Source organism: Lepidochelys kempii, chromosome 6 (assembly GCF_965140285.1).
Source record: "Lepidochelys kempii isolate rLepKem1 chromosome 6, rLepKem1.hap1, whole genome shotgun sequence".
NCBI lineage: Eukaryota > Metazoa > Chordata > Testudines > Cheloniidae > Lepidochelys > Lepidochelys kempii.
The window spans coordinates 127,266,953-127,287,426 of NC_136385.1; the positions used below are offsets into that span (position 1 = coordinate 127,266,953).

Below are 20,474 nucleotides of genomic sequence, written 5' to 3' on the forward strand. Positions count from 1 at the left end.
TTCCCTTCTTAATCACCTCTAATCACCCAGCAGACCCTGTTCTTTCCTGGGGCTGTCCAGGGGCCGGTTTGCTCAGTACAGACCCCTGCTCTCCTCCAGAGTCCTTCCTTTTTCCTCCCGCTTGCTATGATCACCACAAATTGTGCCAGCGGTAAGTCAACGTGTCAAACAGCAAACGGTGCTGGGCAGTGGCTGAATGGGCAGCCACCCATCCAACCCAAGAAGGCAAAAGCACGTCTCCTACGTTTAATGACTAGTCTTTGCCATCTCTGTAAATGGAAGATGCAGTCCATTCCTGAACCCAAGCCTTCCTCCTTGCCAAAAAATCAGCAACCAGTAGCAATGCTCCTGGGCCAGCTCCCCCATTTCCCTTGGATTTCATAACAACATTCGCAGAATAAGGCCTGGCCTACATTTAGAAGTTAGATCAATCTAGCTACATGGCTCAGGGCTGTGAAAAACGTTACACCCTGAGTACCGTGGTTAGGTCCACCTAAGCCCTAGACTAGACGTTGCTGGATCGACAGAAGAATTCTTCCTTCGACCTAGCTCCCACCTTTTGGAGAGATGGCTTAACGCCCGAGACAGGAAAACCCCTTTTGTTGACGTAGACAGCATCTACGCTACAGGAGCGCAGCGACACGGTCACGGCTGGGCCGCTGCCGTATAGACGTAGACCCTTAGAAAAACAAAATGAAAGCATGAAGAGTATCCTTTTATAACGGAAAGTTCACACCGTTCCCAGGGCAGGAAGACCATTCAACATTCAGAGATGCAACCTCTGGCTGTTACCTATCAACTCACATCCACCCAGCAGTTCCTGGTCCAGCAAATGCTACTGTCAAAAATGCCAGAAGGTGCTCTGAAGGGTAGGAGATGAGCACGTCAGAATAACCAGATCACTTGATTTTTACTTGAGAGGGAGGCCTTACTTCTGAAAGATCTCTACAGCGTAGCTTGGGTGCACAACCACAATTCCTCTGAACTAAAAATGCTCATTAGTCAGGAAGGATCAATTAAATGGTCCAATAGCGAAGAAGGAGCTTACTAAGGACACTGGCCATAAAGTCATCCCTTGCTTATCAGAAGTTAAATTTTAGGGACCAATCCTGTACCCATTTTTCTTCCCTCACTCCATTTGTCTGCAACATCCACTTGGCGCCTTGTCATAAAGCTAGTCTGTGAGTTCCTTTGGACAGGAACTCTCCTGCTGTTTGCTTGTACAGGGCCCAGTGCAAACGGGCCCTGATCTGTGAGTGGGACCCATAGGCAGGGCTCCTTTTCAAACAATAACAATAGTTCCCCACACACCAAGAACTCCCAGTGAATTTGAAACTTTAGGGAGCAAACGGTCAGCCAACCGGTCATCTCTCATTCACTATTGCGATGTCGACTCCCGTGTACCGTCCACCCAGGACACCAACCTCCAATGCCTACTTGCTACACCGTCAAACAATCTCCTTTGTATTTTCTCCCATGCTGCCCCACATGTCTGGCAGGAGCTCCCCATAAACACCCCCCAAACTAACTGTCCTCCTTCAAATCCCTCCTTGGAACTCTCCTTTGCTGTGGTGCTTACAAAAAACGTGATTAGTCTGAGACCAGTGCCGAGCCTCTTGACCCAAATTGTCTCACTGCCTCCTTGTATTCTGCCCGTCTGTCTGCATCCACCTTTTCTTACACTTGAATTATCAGCTCCTGGGGGCAGGGACTGTCTTTTTGTTCTGTGCTTGTACGCGCCTAGCATGGTGGGGCCTCGGTCCTTGACTGGGGCTCAGAGGTGCTACGGTAATACAAATAATCAACAAAATGACTAATCTCAGATACCTGAAAAATTGGTTTCCATGTTGAAAGAGATGCAGGCACTTGGGTTTGGTCCAGTAAAGCTCAACTTTTAGGCTAAGTGTCTTTGAAAGGCACCATACAACCAGGCTGTGCACACTTATAGAATTCATGAATTTTAAATTCCAAGATCCACTTGCTTTTTTTGACAAACACCTGTGATATGAAGCCATGTCAGATGTAGGAACCAGGCACAAAAATTCCTTTCAAACATGATGCATTTCTAGCAGCCTGTATCCAGCGGGGGGTGGGGTGGGGGGGTGGGAGAATGCTGGACTCTGGAAAATTCTTTTCAAGCATCTGCTTCTTATTTCTACAATGTAATCTTTGATTCCTTCATGCATGGGCCTTCCACAGAGCTCCCTTTGGCACATATGCCGTGCTGTTTACTAGTGAGCGATTCGACTCTGAAATTCCTATTATCTGGCAGTTAAGAATGGAATCTGCACATTTAAGTTTGGTTATCCTGTCCCTAAAATATCTGCATCTGTTACCTCTAAGAAGGGTCCTGACCCACTCAACTGCCCTGGACGAATTCCATCCATTATTTGATCAGAGAAGGCATTAAAAACGCAGGGCCTGATTTCTAGACAAGCCGAACACGCTCAGCTTCTGCTGACTTTAATTGGATCGGGGGGGGGGGGGGAAGGGGGGGGTTGCTGAGCTCTTTGGAAAAAAAATCTGTCTGTAAGGAGCTAATGCTCCCACCCAGCGGTGGATGAATGGAGGGGGCAGTGTGGGGGCAGTTTAGCTCCAGGCCATGTTTTCCCTCGTCTCCGAGCTCATGGAAATCATAGAATCATAGAATCTCAGGGTTGGAAGGGACCCCAGAAGGTCATCTAGTCCAACCCCCTGCTCGAAGCAGGACCAATTCCCAGTTAAATCATCCCAGCCAGGGCTTTGTCAAGCCTGACCTTAAAAACCTCTAAGGAAGGAGATTCTACCACCTCCCTAGGTAACGCATTCCAGTGTTTCACCACCCTCTTAGTGAAAAAGTTTTTCCTAATATCCAAATCCTTCAGCTCCCACTCCAGAGGGTCAGGCCTCCCGCTCCAGACACCACGCGGGAACTGTTGGTGTTCCAAGCAGCATTATCTGCCACTCAGTCCCCTCAATAGGCTGTGCTCCGCATCTGCACAGGGGGAAGGTCACGGTCGCTTGAGCAGTGCTACAGAAGTGGAGGTAGATCACAGCTCACCACAGGGGAACAGTGCCCCCCCTGCAAAAGCTCTGGGATCTGTGGGTTGAGAGCAGAGCTTTCTGCAGATCCTTAGCCACTGCAGGTTGGAGGTCCGTGCCCCCAGCTCCTCTGTGGTCCCCAACTTCCTGAGCAGACCCCTTGATGGAAACTCCATGAGGTTCACCTTGGATCACCCAACCAGGGCCTCTGCTCTGCTCACGTGTTTCCTGTGGCCGTAGAAGGCTGGTTATTTCTCACACCATAGCATCATTTTTCCTCATTAGAGCACAGATTTCTTCCTTCACCCCAATCACACCCCCTGCCAGAACACACCGAGTTGGCATTGTCATGAGAATGCTATTTGTGACCACCTTCTATGGTCACTATTAAAACGCCCGATGAAGGGAGAACAGAGAACATCAGTTCAGAGCAATCGGCAGATAAACCCTGGAGCTAGTCTGCACTGCTCCGATTCCCCGCAGTGTATTGTTCTCATTGTGTGACACATTTATTCCTCTTCAGAGTGTTACAACAGATTTTCCACCTACTGTATTTAAATAGCAAAGGGATCATCATTGATGGATACGAGAAACAGAGTTCTGAATAAGTCCTTGCATATTTTTACAACACAGATGTTGCCAAATGTTTTTCACACAGCCACCTTAAAGCATTAAACGAACTCACTAGCCACCGACTCCTGGCTGAGCCCTTAATTCTTAAGAGCTACTAACAGGATAAAAAGGAATGGATGAATTGAGGGGTTATACAATAAAGATTTGTACAAGGAAAGTAAAGCAAAGCAAGGATGAAATGTCCAACTGAGGGAGAGTGGAAAGATGAAATTTACCATGCTTCACTTCACTCTGGAGGAATTTTTTATTTTTAAATTTTAAAAATGTCTTCTTCATGATACATCATGTCAGTGTAGGTATGCAGCAAGCTACTGTTACAAGTTTTAAACCCCTCACTTAATACAACTTCTGCTAACCAAAAGCTGGATTAATTCAATTCATGTTTGCGGTTGCCACATAATTAAAATTGTCTCCAATTCTGCATGCATTAAAAAGTTTCCATGTACTGTATGCAAGCAGATGAAAGACCTTCATTGGAACAAGAGCTCTTCATTATAAATATCAGATTATTTCATCTGGCACAAAAAGCCAGAAATTGGATGTTGAAAAACCAAAGTAGAAAGAAAGAAAGAGAGGATTTGCCATATTGAATTAGATGATTGGACCATCAGTTTCCATACCCCACCTCTGGCAGTGGCCAATAACTGATGCTTTGGAGGAAGGAAAAATGAACACACAATAGCCAATTATGCGCTGCTGTATATGGGGGAACAATTTGTTCCTGAGCACAGCAGATGACTGTCAGATCCTGAGCATCTTAACACTGGTATAAACTTTCGTGGCTTTAATAAAGACAAGAGAGTTACTCCAGATCTACAGCACTGAGGCCAAGATCAGAACCTGGCCCAATCGCTCTGCAACTGACCATATGACTAGGGTACCCTTATCCGCAGACATTAGCAACGGTCACAGTTCTCCAGACCCTTTCTGAAACCCAGCCACAGGATCTGATCCCAGGACGTCCTTCCGCACTGTTGTGCTTATGTCTCATTCTGAAGCCAAGAGGAGAGCTGCCAGAGCACGTACCTGAGCACAGGGAGGATGGAAAGGTAGGGGGTGCACTTACACAGTGAGCTGAAAAGGAAAAGTCACACCAAACTGTGGACTGCTCTGGGAAGGATGAAGGCAGACTACTGTTTGACCCTTCAAAAGGACAGATCTTAAAGTTAAATGCTCAAAAATGTAAGTCTGATAGCGTGGCAGACCTTGGGAGACAGGCCAGTCCTTGCTTACAGACAGCCCCCCAACCTGAAGCAAATACTCACCAGCAACCACACACCAGAACCACTAACCCAGGAACCTATCCTTGCAACAAAGCCCGTTGCTGACTGTGCCCACATATCTATTCAGGGGACACCATCACAGGGCCTAATAACATCAGCCACACTATCAGAGGCTTGTTCACCTGCACATCCACCAATGTAATATATGCTATCATGTGCCAGCAATTCCCCTCTGCCATGTACATTGGTCAAACTGGACAGTCTCTACGTAAAAGACTAAATGGACACAAATCAGACATCAAGAATTATAACATTCAAAAACCAGTCGGAGAACACTTCAATCTCTCTGATCACTCGATTACAGACCTAAAAGTGGCAATTCTTCAACAAAAAAACTTCAAAAACAAACTCCAAGGAGAGACTGCTGAATTGGAATTCATTTGCAAACTGGACACCATTAAATTAGGCTTGAATAAAGACTGGGAGTGGATGGGTCATTACACAAAGTAAACCTATTTCCCCATGCTTATTTTTTCCCCCTCCCGTTACTCACACCTTCTTGTCAACTGTTGAAAATGGGCCATCCTTCGAAAGGGTTTTTTTCTCCTGCTGATAATAGCTCACCTTAACTGATCACTCTCATTATAGGCCAGAATTCTTGTGCCAAAGTCGGTTTCTGCACAAGCTAAATTAGGACTGTTAATTTAGGATCAAAGGGGTGGCACTCCTAGGATTTAAATAAGTGTTTCTGCAGGTGCTTCGGATCTATCCTGGGCTGCTGAACCCTTACATTTTGGGGCAAAGCCTGTAGGGAAGCCCTGCCTCTCATGACAGAAGTTACCCAATGTAAATATATGAAGGCCGTACGCTGCAGCACAAAATAAAAGTCTACTGGAGTTACACTCGGAATAAGCCAATCCTGTTACTCCAGGGAGGCGTACCCCACCTTAGATGTTCAGCAAACAGCGCTTGGGGACACTAGTTATTGCCAGGGTGGGGAGCTATTGGAGGGGGAAGGCAGAAGTCACATGGGGCCCGATTCTCCTTTGCCCTGCACTTTGGGCACTCATTTACTCCACCGCACAGCCAAGCTTTCCACCTGATTTGCACAAATAAAAACGAGGGCACAAAGGCCCCGATCCAGTTCCCACTGACATCAAGGCCCTGCATGGCCACCAACAGGAGCTGAATCAGGATCAAGATGCAAGGCAATCGAGAATCAGGAATGAGCTTCGAAAGATTTAAAAAAACCCAAACATCCAGACAAACACTGAAAACTGAGCAGGTTTCAGAGTAGCAGCCGTGTTAGTCTGTATTCGCAAAAAGAAAAGGAGTACTTGTGGCACCTTAGAGACTAACCAATTTATTTGAGCATAAGCTTTCATGAGCTACAGCTCACTTCATTGGATGCATCCGATGAAGTGAGCTGTAGCTCACGAAAGCTTATGCTCAAATAAATTTGTTAGTCTCTAAGGTGCCACAAGTACTCCTTTTCTTTTTACTGAAAACTGAGTAAGTTCCCCAGTATCAGCCCAAATTCTCCGCTCAGCTCTGGTGTAAATCCAGTGACCTGGCCCCCATAATCACCTTATCTGAACGCCTTGGTGTCTACTTCTCCTCACAACTCCTGCTAAGTTTCACACTCTACTGATCACTGTGGAGCTGCTCTGCTGTCACTCCTGCAGCACCCAGGGTTTCAGACTCCTCTGTGGATGGATTACCCCTTGCCACCCCCTAAAAGCCCTTCTCACTGGAATGTACAGAGCCCCGGCTGAGCTGCACTGCACGGGACAGACTGTCAGCGATGCTACTTGCAAAGGAGATTTGGCTGAAATCATGTGTCATTTTCTCTGTTCAAACACAGAAACAAAACAAACTGATATCTTGAAAAGGGAGAACAGTTCCTGCTGCACAACACAGTATCAATCATATCTGTTCTGGTTTGGATGCAGAACGCTTGGCAGTTTTCAAGGTCCAGAGCCTCATCTGGTATCAATTGGCAAAGTATATATCTGCATAGCTCCATTGTAAGTATGCAAAATCTACACCAGCTGAGGAGCTGGCCTTTCATGTTCATTTGTAAAGATACACCTTCATCTGCCGCCAGTTTCCTGAAGAAATACATTTCTGAAGGCTCAACTATTCAGGTCCAAATTCTGGTTGCTTTGTGCACATAAAACGCCCACTGACAACTGCACCAGTAAGGCATTTTGTCTGCACTAAGTTGTTACCCCCAAGGAGAAAACCAATAGCTTGTTTAATGGGACCCAGAATTGCTAAATCTTCTTTGTTTCAACCCAACACCACGTCATGCTAATATCAGGAAACCTGTCTGTATTTGCTTCTGAATCTTTGAGGCAAAGTGTGATTTCCTACAAAAAGACGAGAACCAAAACCATTTCTGATTGCTACCAACCCAGAAAATATCTGAAAACATGACGTTCCACTAGATGTATACGCTGCTGAATAAAGGCAACACTGCAAAAAGCAATGGAAATACACGGGGCCTGCTGCTTTAGCCACACATAATTGAAACGTTGTTATGTGTTTTTGTTTTTTTAATCATACCAAGTAACAAGGAGTGGGTGGGGCCTTGTCTCTGCCCTGCCTCATAACACACGAGTCCGTACAGGAGACGTAATCTGTGCCAGGTAGAGGGCTGAGGCAAGTACCTTGTTCCAGAGGAGTTGGGGGGCAGGGGAACCAGGGACCAGGGTGTGACTGAGTCACAATTCACTCTCCGGTCTGTTCCTAGGGCAGAACCTATAAGGGTACGTCTACACTGCAATTAAACACACGCGGCTGGCCCATACCAGCTGACGTGGGCTCAGGCGTAGGGGCTGTTTAATCGCAGTGTAGATGTTTGGGCTTAAGCTGGAGCCTCTGCTCCAGGACCCTGCAACGCAGAGTGTCCCAGGGCTCTGGCTGCAGCCCAAACCTGAATGTCTTGAGCCCCGTCAGCCGAGTCAGCTGGCCCTGGCGTCTAACTGCAGCGCGGACATACCCTAAATCCTGCCCCTACATTCAGGGCTCATGGTGAAGCCACAGACTAATACGGAGATATTAAAGTGTCCATCTTCCACGGTGAACACCACCGAGATAAACCTGCGCTCTGTCCATTTGTTTTCCCCCAAATCTTTCCCAAGTGCTTAAATCTTCAAGTACAATTTTTAAACCGTACAAAGAGCTGCAGCTGAACACAACGGCACGGATGTGTCTGAACAGCTTTAAAGGGAGGGGAGGCAGTTAGCGCAGACAGACTGGGGGATTTGCCTTGATGACAGCGACAACCCAACCACCATCTCCAGAAGAGGGGAGCAGCCTGGCTGCACTAACCCCATGCAAAACACAGACTAATTCTGGGCCTGTTCCACCAACTCTTACTCGCGTAAGCAGTTCTTGCTCCGACAGCGCTCTCACAGGAACCAAGGGCAACGCCTGAGTGAGGAAGGGCCCAATCCTGCCAGCCTACGTGGTTACATTTTCCCTGTGGGCTCGATTGTGCATGGTGCTGACTGCCCTCAACTCCCTCAACTCAGCAGGAGCTCAGAGCGCTCAGCATGTCGCAGGATCATGCCCCAAGCATAGAACAGGGTCAGAGTCCGTGCTGTGCTTCCCAGGGGGCATGACACACAAGGAACGACTTGGGGGAGGGTCGGGGGCAAAGATGGCTACCAGCCATTTCTGCATCCCCCATATTCTCGGTCAGCTGGGGGCTGATGCGGTTTCTGGCACAGATGCTACCCACGCTGCTGATGGACTGCCCCGCAGCCTGGAGCAACCCAGAATCTTCGTAACAGTCAGTGCTGCAGAAACACCTCGCCAGCCCCAGACACTGCCCCATCACCAGGCTCTGCAAGGGTCGAGGGCCATGTAGTCCTGCACTGCTCTGGTACCAGGAGAATTACCCCCCAGCAAGTTGCAGTCGCTTTACAACCCCAATATACCTCCAGAGTGGGGAATAAGGACCTAGGGCCAGAATCCCACCCCCCCTCTCTTTATACAGAAGTAACAAACCAGCACCAAGATCAAATGGGAAGCAAGTTCAGGACCTATGATCAATTGTCTTCCTACACCACAGTAAGTCCGCCACTCTTTTTTGGCTCCTGTTTCCCTCCAGCGTATCCTTACAGAAGTTCCTATGTGTTGTTTTGCTTTATAGCCGTAACTAGCAAAACGGTTAGTAGTAAGACATGGAGCATCCCTCATCCCATACAAATGATTAAATAGCGACACCAAGGCAGAGCTATGTTTATCAGTTTTTAATATTCTTCAACAGTAAAATTTCAGGAACAAAATCTTACTATTTTGTCCCAACGCTGCTGCAACATACAATATCTTTCCCTCTGATGTATAATAAATCCCAGCAAAGCTGAGCTCACCCTGGCATAGCACAAAAATGGCACTACATTGTCAATGAATATTTTTCCACAGGCAGTGTGGTACATTCACCCCAGGACTGTAATTAGCGAGGAGACTCTGAAGGCTGTAACTCTTCCTGTTTTGAAATGACCCATGTAATATTAATCAATAGAATGGGTAAGTTGAGCACAATTATAGTGCAATTTAAGGATGGTTTGTTGTATCTGGATGGAAACAATTATCCTACAAGGCAGGAGCTTAGGAGGGGAGACATAATTATGTTTAAAACAGAGGCTGTTGGGTATTAGAGAAGAATCAGAAGAGCTAACTGGATCAATTAGTATTGTAGTTAATAGGCAGGGGTATCATGTACCAGGCCAGCTGGCACAATTTACACTGTGTTTGTATCCAGAAGTTCCAATCTGTACTGATGACATTGTTAAGGGGGAACAGACAAAGAATTGCTGGACAAGAAGGCGGCACTCAGCTAAGTAAGTCTGTCCCGTTTGTTTATTTTAGCCACATGGACAATCCTTCAGCATTCTCTCCCTCTAACTTATCTAGTCAAAATATCCTGTTCCCTCTTGATTTCCTATTTATAGATGCCTAGACTTTAAGGTCAGAAGGGACCATCATGATCATCTAGTTTGACCTCCTGCACTTTTCAGGCCACAGAACAGGTCTCACCCACTCACTCTTGTTATAAACCCCTAACTTGTGGCTGAGTTATTGAAGTCGTCAAATCATGGTTTAAAGACTGAGTTACAGAGACTCCACCATTTACACTAGTTTAAACCTGCAAGTGACCAGTGCCCTAGGCTGCAAGGGAAGGCGAGAAACCTCCAGGGTCTCTGCCAATCTGACCCGGGGAAAATTACTTCCCAACCCCAAATATGGCGATCAGTTAGACCCTGAGCCTGTGGGCAAGACCCCTCAGCCAGACACCTGGGAAAGAACTCTCTGTAGTAACTCAAACCCTCCTCATCTAATGTCCAATCACCAGACACTGGAGATATTTGCTGCTTGCAGTCACAGATCAGCTACATGCCATTGCAGGCAGTCCCATCATACCATCTGCTCCATAAATTATCAAGCTCAGTCTTGAAGCCAGTTGGGCTCAACCAGCTTTATTAAAGCCCTTCACAAGATTTCATCGGTCACTTCTAAGTTTTCTTTTTTCCTTTTTCAGAACAGGTGCTCCGCAGGGCACGGGACTGTGGGTGGGATTTAGAAAAGTGCCTCAGGCAGCGAGATGCCCGGTTCCAACAGACATCAAGGGGAATTGGGCACCTCATTCCAGCTTGGGTCTTCCTGTGTGAAGAGTGGGGACTAATACACCTGAGGCCAGACATGGAGACTCTGGCTCATAATTAACAGTACTGTTGGGCAGATTTTTAAATGTATTTAGGCACCTAACTCATTGACTTCCATGGAAGTGAGGCATTTAAATACCTTTAAAAATCTGGCCTTAACACCACAAGCAAGCCCACCCAAATCACTGCAGTGATGCCCTTTGTCCCAATCTGGTCCAGAATAAGGACAACGAATAAATTCAAGCTTTTAGCCTCTCTTGTATCTATGTACATAGCCTCTTACATAGAGCTTTTCACAACAAGTCTAACAGGAAAGAGAGAATATGTATACATAAGGATATTTCCCATGAGTCCCATTGGATATCCCTTACTCATGGGAGCAGTTCCAATGAAGATACTGGGACGACCCACTTGAGTGACAGCTACTTAGTGTGAGGGTGCAGAATTGGGTTCTTTAAAAGAACTCTGCAAGTAATATGCGAAAACATGCATTTGAGGAAGAGACTTCTCCCTCCACGGCTTCTCTTTCTACAGTTAAGTAATAACCAGTGTTTTATTAAATCACAGCCACGGGAATGTCTGGGATGTCATACATTCAGGCATTATGATTTGGCTGCAGGAGGAGGCAGAATCCATTTGTTTATCCACAACTGTAATAAGCAACACAAATGATAAGTGGAAATATTCAGAACCCAGTTATGATCCCACATTATACTGAGAATTGTCTTTAAAATTAGCAACCATCTTAGTTGTTTATGCTGCACTCCTTCCATGGCAATATCTTTCCAATGGAAAGGTGTCCAAAACGCAACGAAGAATTCTAGACAATATCTCCTCTGTGCCTAGCACAACAACAGAATATAAATCCAAAGAAATGATTCTCTCTGTCTGTGACACATTCCTGTACCTTGTTTATTTTCCACTGGACTCAAACAGTGAGCTGACTGATTCAAGGATTTTTCCACAACATACTCTCAAGCCCAGAACCTCAAAGATATTTTAACTCCTAACTTCCATTGAAATCAATACAAGTTAGAAACCTAAATACGTTGGAGGATCTGGGTATAGATCCTTTTCTTCATCAGTAACGTACACTGCGTGACTGCTCCTTTACACACACACCCAGTGCGTAATTTGTAATGAAACAGGTGCCAGGTCTCAAGCATAATGTATGCAGCAAGCCCAGAGGTGCCAGGGCCACGAACTGCCAAGCCTAGAGGTGCCGGGGCCCAGCCTTGGCACACATTAAGCACTGCACACCCACATAGGTGATATACAGACAAGCATAGTGGTGGCAAAAGTAAACCATAAGGTAATGTGCTGACCGTAATTAAAAACATTTTGTCCCTGGTTGCTAACGTAACCGTTGTCATTGGTGTCAGTCAAGAAAAAAAATATAACATTTTACATTTCCTTAGAAATTCTATTTGAAAATTTTCCTCTAGTTCCATTTGGTCTGCTTGGTTTTGCAACAGAGCAGCAGATTGATTCATCTACTTGTGTCCAGGCTCCTGGTCCCCTACTTAAATATTTACATCATTGCAGTATTTGAGCACCCACCGAAAGACTAATGGAGTTGACTGGAACTTCTACTGGGGTTATTACTCTCCTCCAGAAATTTCACAAAGGAAATGTTTCCCTATACCAGTAGGTCTCTCATAAACTCTTTCCAACTAAGAATTCTAGTTCCCCATCACTTTTTAAAATGGACCATTCTTTTCTTCACCTTCTGTTTACTGGGATTATAGATAACAATCCTGCCTTTAACTCCTTAATCCAAGAACCAATGTTTCCTTTTTGGTCCAATGAAAGTACTTTTAATTTGTTTATATTTTTTCCTCCAATGCTCTTTCCTGCTAGAATGTTTACATTGTTGAAAGCCTTCTGTGTATTGTTCCTACTACTCTTCATATTCCTTCTTAACTCCATTGACAACCGTTGCCCTTTCCCTTGTTTAGGCTTCCCCAGGATGAATATCAGCTGCAGTTTCTTCAGCTGTTTATTAGCTACATCTCCTTTTTCCCCATCCAACATTACAGAACTAGAGCCAGAACAGTTTAGTACTTTGCAATAGAGAAAGATAGTATCCGCCTACAACATGGTCCAATCGGTATCAGCACTGCAAGATAACCAAAAGCTTCTTGGAAGGCACATGATGGGCCTGATCCAAAATCTGCTGAAACAGGGGTTCTCAAACTTCATTGCACCGCGACCTCCTTCTGACAACAAAAAATTCCTACCCAACCCCAGGAGGGGGGACCGAAGCCCTGTGTGTGTGGGGGGGGGGCCGCAAAGCAAAACCTTGAACCCCACGGCCCCGGGAAGAGGTCAAATCAAAGCCAAAGGCTTCAGCCCCAACCAGGGGGCCTGTAACCTGAGCCCCGCCACCCGGGCTGAATCCCGGGGGCTTTGGCCCCGAGCTGCTGCAAGTCTAAGCCAGCCCTGGCGACCCCATTAAAATGGGGTTACAACCCACTTTGGGGTCCCAGAAAAACTTTAATGAGTTTTTGACAGACTCTACTAAACAAACTCCATTCATGCTGAAATGAACAGAATCTGATCCTTCAAATTGAGGCCCAATCTTGTTCTCACTGAAGTCCATGGCAGCTTCGCCCTAACTTCAAATGGGAGAAAGATTAAACCATAAGGAATTACTTTTTAATCCCTGAAATGATCTTCAATGGTATTCCATAAATGAGCAACCAAATGGCCAAAAACAGAATGGTATTGAGGGGTTTTTCTACAACTGACTCGGTATTGCCTTTCTTAAATAATCCTGTATAAATTTAGCATCCTTACAGTGAGCACACACTACAAATTACATTACTGGCTGCTTACATTTCAGATGGAAATAACCTCTACCAAACCAGAGCAGCAATGTGCTTTGTTTCAATTGACAATGTTAATAAACTTCACTTCCTCAGAAGAAACAGGGAAAATGCTGATTGTTTAAAAGAAACATTATAAACCAGAAAGCGCATAAAGCTAGATTAACAACCAGGCAGATATTTTAACAGCCATAATTTGTATATTCCATCTGGGGTCCACAGCATATAAAAAACAGGGAGGAAGAAGTTGAGATCATCTTAATTTGAAATTCACATATATTTTTACATCTGGTCTGAATTAATCTGTTCAGAGCACTGACTTTCATGTAAAGGAATAATTGCTTACAGATTTTGATTTAAAAGAAAATTTCATAGAATCTCAGAACCACAGGGTTAGAAGGGACCGCAAGGGTCATCTAGTCTAACCCCCCTGCTAAGATGCAGGACTTGTTGTGGAATTCTTAGTTTCAATAAACTAAGAGTTAAAAATTAATATGACCAAGAACTCCCTTACAAAGTGAGATTAGAAACAAAGTACGTGTCCAAATCTGAACTCACCATCAAAAGTAGCTGAGTTAAAGGAAATAGCCTCAGTTTCAAGCATTTTGTCCAAAAAGGCCAAACTAATCCACAAATTTATCCTCCATTTAAGAGGGTCAGAGATTTTATAAAGCAGTGTTAAATCAGCCTAGGAATAGAAAAGGTCTGGCAGTTCAATCCGCACAGTTTTGTAATTTTTCTTATCAGGAAAAAGGGTTTGGATTGGCGTGAAAATATTCTTATGAAAGTAAAATACATCAGCCTCATACAAAAAAGCTGACTCCTGTCCCAACAAGACAAAAACATATTCAAATGTTTTTGCTGCACTAGCCAAGTTCTTCACACTGACTAAATAGGTGGGGCAAGTAACACCACTTCTCACTATAAGATCCTGTTTTCAGTTGCTGACAAAGTTGCCAAACTTTAACCATTTGGACTGAAATTTTTCATACTGGGTGTTTGCTTCAGACAGTTTTTTTGGGGGGAGGGGCGGGTATTGTAAATTAAAGCCAAAATGGTTCTGTCATTTCTGAGAATGAGACTAGGGAAAAATACATTGTTTTGCCCATGTTACAAAATTCCGCAGACTTTTCTTCTGAAAAGCTCTAGCGCCCCCAGACTTTGGAGCAAAAAACTTACATTTGGCAGGGGGGTGGCCTTTGCGCAAGGGATGTGCCTTTTGCTGTCCCCATAAAGAACTGCCCAAATTTGGCCAAGTTATAAGCCTCTGGGGGAAAAAAAAAAAAATCTCAGTTTGCACATGCTCAGTAGAAACTTAGATTTTAGCAGCTGAAAGACACCAAAGTTTCTGTTCACACTGAGCGCGCTCCAGCCTACAGCTCAGCAATACTTTCCCTGAAACTGCAGCTCTGGGCGAGGCATGTAATTAAAGACTGTATCATAATACTCATGCACAAGGAGGCATATTAAGGTTGCACAGGCAACCTGAATTCTGTTTTTTCCTAACTTCTGAATGCTTGACTTAGCAACCTTAATAGTGTTCTTTTAATATAGTTTTTTTGTGTACAATATTTTTTTTTTTAGAAGAGCTGCTAAGTCCTACAGCAGAGATGACCCATACCTGCTGACAGTTGGGGGTGGAGAAGGGACGAGGCAGAGCGAGGGCAGCCCTGGCTTCAGCTGTGTTACTGAGCATGCTCAAGCCATGTGGACATACTCAGTACAAGCCAAGCAGCAAAACTGGGGAGATGGGGGGGCATGTGACCCTGCATACCGCCCCCCACCATGCATAACCTTTGCCCTACAGCAACTCTAAACTTGCACACTCAACTTTTCCCCCTTGCAACAATGTTGCTAACACACACTTTGGGCATGTCTACACTACAGCAGCACAGCTACTGGGGTTTCTCCGTCACTGTAGTAAATCCACCCCTCAAGAAGTGGTAGCTAGGTCTATAGAAAAATTCTTCCATCGACCAAGCTGCATCAACAGTGGAGGTTAGGTCGACCTAACTATGTTGCACACAGCAAAAAATTTTTCACAACCCTGAGCAATGTAGCTAGGTCAGTCTAATTTTTAGGCAAAGACCAGGCCTTCCTGTCTGCTTCAGCAGTGCTTCCATAAGAAATGACAGATGTGCTGATTGCTGTAGTCACCCACTGGTCAGATTTTTATCTACTCTTGCAAGTCAATTAAAACACTAACTCAAACTCTAGGTATTTGGCTGCCTGGACAAGATAGCATGCGGATAAAATAACTAGATAATAGCGCTCCACTGTAGACGTCTTTCTTGCTGATATATTACTCCAAAAAGAGTTTAAATACAGATTTTAAAATATTTCATTTTACTTTCTAAAAATGTATTACTTAATTTTCAGTACTCAGTACAAGAGTAAATATTTAAGGCCCTGATTCCACAAGACTCAGGTTCACATATAACTTTACTCATGTGAATAGCCCCAAACGTTACCCCCAAACTGAGGCACTCAAAAATCACTAGTCACACTAGCAAATCTTGGGGTAATATGTCCCAGTTTAGATGGTAACTTGCTCCCTATTGGACTACTCTCATGAAGAAAGCTAAGTATATTTGCAGGACTGGGACCTAAATTTCCACTTTCTCACCAACAAAGTGCGTCATTAAAAGGTTAAGCAGTTTTATCTACCAGACTTCCATAATGCAGAGAGGATTCATCTGTTTTATTTCTTTTATCGGCCACACATTTTAACAAAACTGTCTTACCAGTTTACTTATAAGGTGTTTTCCTACAAAATCCTAATAATGTGTTATGAAATCATCAAATTAACCCTCATAATTCGCTTTAGGATCCCATTCCTACCTCCACAAAACGGTTAGCAGAACTACTGATTAAAACGGGAGCAGGCGAAGGCTAAATCTGATTTTGAATAAATCCTACTCATATTAATGAGCGGCTATATTGATGTCAATAGGCATACTAGTGCAGGAGTAAGAACTGCTCCCGTGAGTTAGACTAGGAAATGCAGAGAGCCGAAATGACAGTTCAGTATGGAAAAGTCTTCCTCTAGAAGTACCGATGCTGTTAAATTTCAACTCCCAGAAATCACTAAAAGGAAATGACTAACATTCTTGGAAAATGAAGCAACTTGCAGTTTCTCCAACACCACTTACTAATCCCTAAAATTGCGCCCTGTGGCAATAAAGAGTAGTTCATGCAATAAACAGCAACATTAAAATAGATGCATATGAAACCAAAACACTGAAAATGTCTATATTTCCCAAAGGAAAGGAACAGGAAAGACAATCCACGGAGATTTTATTACATCATCTCAGCTTTTCAAATCACCGCATTGAAAAGAATAAAAAACCCAACATTTAAACTCAAACTTGTATAGGACAAACACACAAAAAGTGCTTTGAATGTTACCCTGCTAGAAATAATGGAATCTACTAACTGGGTTGACTTTTATTTTCAAAGAAAGCTATTTCTGCTGTTACATTTGTATCATATTCAATCCCTCACCAAGACATTGGCTTTAGCAAAAATGTCAAGGTTCCTATGATCACCAACTTAACAGGTGATCCGTCTAAAACTACCAGCCTTCATGTGGGCTTTAAAATCTCCTTGTTTTGACACATTTCCACCAGTTTGTGCCTTCAATTCTTATTAGGGTCAATGGGTTCGCAACTTAACATCCCTATAAAGGTCTGATTTTCTGAAACACCCACCTTCTGCAAAGCAGGTCCCTTTAAGGTCTCACCCAAACACAGAGGCACCCCAAATCACTAGCCACTTTTGGAAACGATGGCTCCTAATTATTTGCATTTTAGCAGCGCCCTCTAGGTTCAAGTCACTGTCTACACACCTGCCCTGAAGAGTTTCCTCCAGGCTCGCACTCCCCGCACATGTCATGCAAAGTGCCAAGAAAAGCGAGTACCTTCTTATTATTAGTTTTCGCGCAACTCCTGGAAGCCCCGGGCCTGGGCCAGGACCTCACTGTGTAAACACAAGACAAAAAGCTCATCAACGCCTCAAAGGGGCTTTATCTTTATAACCCAAGGCTAGGACAAGCGGGACCCCCGGACAGCGGAGGGGCTGGGCAGAGCCCGGGCGGGCACTACCCGGACGCGCCGTGCCCAAAGCTCGCCTCCCGTTCCCACAGCCGCGTCCCGCCGCAGTCCTCGGACAACGCGAGCCCCGCGGCGCCCCCGCCCGCCCCGGGGACCCGCCCCGCAGCCCCCACGCCCCAGCCAGGCGGCGTGACAAGCGCCCCCCGAAGGGAAGGGAAGGGGGCGCCGGCCCAGCGGGGCGAGGGAGCGGGGGTCCTCCGGGGCGCCCCCCCTTCCCAGGCCGGTCCCCTCGCCTCGCCTCGCCGGGCCCGAGCCGCTGCGGTACCTGGGCGAGCGTCCCCCGGGCTGCCGCGCTCCGGCTCCCCGCTTCCTCCCGCCGGCCCCAGAGCGCGGCCAGCTCCGGAACGCGGCCCCCGGCGCCGCCAGCCGGGAACGTACCAAGCCCCGGGCTGCGGGGGAGGAGAGAGGCGGGCGGGGGGGCAGGGCCCGGGCGCTCCGGCAGCGCGGCGCGGCGCAGCGCCCCCCGCCGGCGCGGCGCGGCGCAGGCCGGCCCCAGGGCCGCCCCCTCCTCTTCCTCCTCCCCCTCCTCCCCCTCCCCCGGCGCTGCGGCTCGGACCCCTCCGCGGGGCAGCCCTTGGTACAGCCCGGAGAGCCGTCCCCGTCCCCCCCCGCAGCCTCTGAGGGCATGTCTACACTGAGCCGCGGGAGTGACTCCGGATTGAGCCTCAGGCTGGCCGGGCCAGCAAGCCCCCAGGAGCCGCGACCCAGGACACTGCTGGGGGGTCAGAGCCTGAGTCCTGCTGTGGCGGGGGTTCAAGCCCTGTTATTCTGGAGCGGGTCGCCCCAGCCCAACAAAGCCAAGTTTTGACGAGCCAATCAATAGTCGTTGGGTTGTAAACCAAACTGAAGAGTTTTGAAGAGCAAACAGGCAGTGGGTTGTAAACCAAACGGCAGAGCAGTTCCACTGAGAACGGCTCAAACCACGGAGTAGTTTTCTGCCCAGCCACAGTTTGTGTTGCCCGATTATATTCTGCAAGTACATGCCCACAGGGGCTGGAACGAGGGGTGCAGCTGCACCCCCCTGGCTTGAAGAAGATTCCATTATATACAGGGTTTAAAGTTTGGTTCAATGGCTCGCAGCACCCCGGCCCTATGTTCCCGGACCCCTGTAGGTGCGCTTCCCCCCCAATAGACATCAAAGACACCGCTAGCTCATCATTAAAACAGTCATGGCATAAGCCCAATTGTGCCACCTTTGCTCATATTGTGTAGTACCTTAGGGCAGTGTTTCCCACACTTGGGACGCCGCTTGTTCCGGGAAAGCCCCTGGCGGGGCCGGGCCCGTTTGTTTACCTGCCGCGTCCGCAGATTCGGCCGATCGTGGCTCCCACTGGCCGTGGTTCGCTGTGCCCGGCCAATGGGGGCTGCGGGAAGTGGCGCGGGCCAAGGGACGTACTGGCTGCCGCTTCCCGCAGCCCCCATTGGCCTGGAGCGGCGAACCACGGCCAGTGGGAGCCACGATCGGCTGAACCTGCGGACGCGGCAGGTAAACAAACTGGCCCGGCCCGCCAGGGGCTTTCCCTGAACAAGCAGCGTCCCAAGTTTGGGAAACACTGCCTTAGGGCATGACTCAGTGTTAGTATTGGGCAAAACATTTAAACTGGCACCAGTGGGATTTCAGCACATACTTAAGTGCTTTGCTGAACAGGGATGAATGTAAGCATTTTCTTGTATCAGAGCCTTATTATACCAATAATCCCATTGCTTTTCAGTGGTACTCAGACAAGGTTAGTTAACTGAATTTAAGTTACATTGCTATCTGCAAGAGAAATGCCTTTGTTGCATTGGATTTCAAAAGGGAATCATTGCAAAAAGTGGACATTTAATTGTGTAGGCAAAGATATCCCTGAAAGATTTTGGATTAGTCAAACAAATGAGCACAAAGAAAAGGAGTACTTGTGGCACCTTAGAGACTAACAAATTTATCTGAGCATAAGATTTCGTGAGCTACAGCTCACTTCATGGGAAGCATGCAGTGGAAAATACAGTGGGGAGATTTTATATACACAGAGAACATGAAACAATGGGTGTTACCATACACACTATAACGAGAGTGATCAGGTAAGGTGAGCTATTACCAGCAGGAGAGAAAAAAAAACAAAAACCTTTTGTAGTGATAATCAAGGTGGGCCATTTCCAGCAGTTGACAAGAACGTGTGAGGAATAGTAGGGGGAGGAAATAAACATGGGGAAGTAGTTTTACTTTGTGTAATGACCCATCCACTCCCAGTCTTTATTTAAGCCTAACGTAATGGTGACCAGTTTGCAAATTAATTCCAATTCAGCAGTCTCTCGTTGGAGTCTGTTTTTGAAGTTTTTTTGTTGAAGAATTGCAACTTTTAGGTCTGTAATCGAGTGACCAGAGAGATTGAAGTGTTCTTCGACTGGTTTTTGAATGAGCACAGTACCAGGAAAAATATGTTCTACTTTATTCTACCATATGAGTGGACTGATCTGGTAAGAATACCATTGCTTTCTTCGAGTTCTATTGAGAATGATCATTAATTTTAGCTCAAGTCACCAAACATTTTAGCACCTGTGCTTAAATGAACAAAGTTGTTGCAGGTCAGACATCTGGAAAAGGCATATTCAATATCTTTTATGTTCCTCTTAGGATCGGTTCATGATCATCTCTATATTGCTATCTCTTAAGACACATTTGATGCCAAATAGTAATTGTGTATCTCATATGGAAAGATAAATTAGTTCTGCTTAATATCTTGGAACATAAGCACAGTTTCTTAGCCTGCCTTTTCAACATCATTTACAGCCTTTGAGCTTGCACATTTTACGCATTATGAATAGTGCATTTTCTTGGGGTATGAAACCTTGCTACAAAGACATTGAGATGATTAGATAAAGCAAATGAAGTATAATTCGAAAGCCTGGATAATTTACTGGGTTTTCTTATCTGTGCTTATAACAGGATGTACAGTACGTATAGCAATACAGTTAACATGCACATTTAATTTACATATATGC

At 45.9% G+C, this 20,474-nt stretch overlaps 1 protein-coding gene across 10 annotated transcripts in view; it reads right to left on the minus strand.

The window, feature by feature from the left end:
- The window catches only part of FRMD6 (FERM domain containing 6), a 108,408-nt gene that overhangs the window by 58,669 nt on the left and 29,265 nt on the right, over window positions 1–20,474 (minus strand). For 2 of the 10 annotated variants that reach the window (XR_012159619.2, XM_073350147.2), the window contains exons 1-2: window positions 17,758–17,903; window positions 17,300–17,358 (exon numbers count right to left, since the gene is read on the minus strand). The exons of 2 other annotated variants lie outside the window; for them this stretch is intronic. The gene's annotated coding sequence lies outside the window, so the exon portion shown is untranslated. Of the gene's footprint in view, window positions 1–14,559; window positions 14,648–17,227; window positions 17,359–17,757; window positions 17,905–18,707; window positions 18,798–20,474 lie in introns of those variants that run through there. 6 more of the 10 variants (XM_073350149.2, XM_073350152.2, XM_073350153.2 and 3 more) reach the window with 6 other exon arrangements.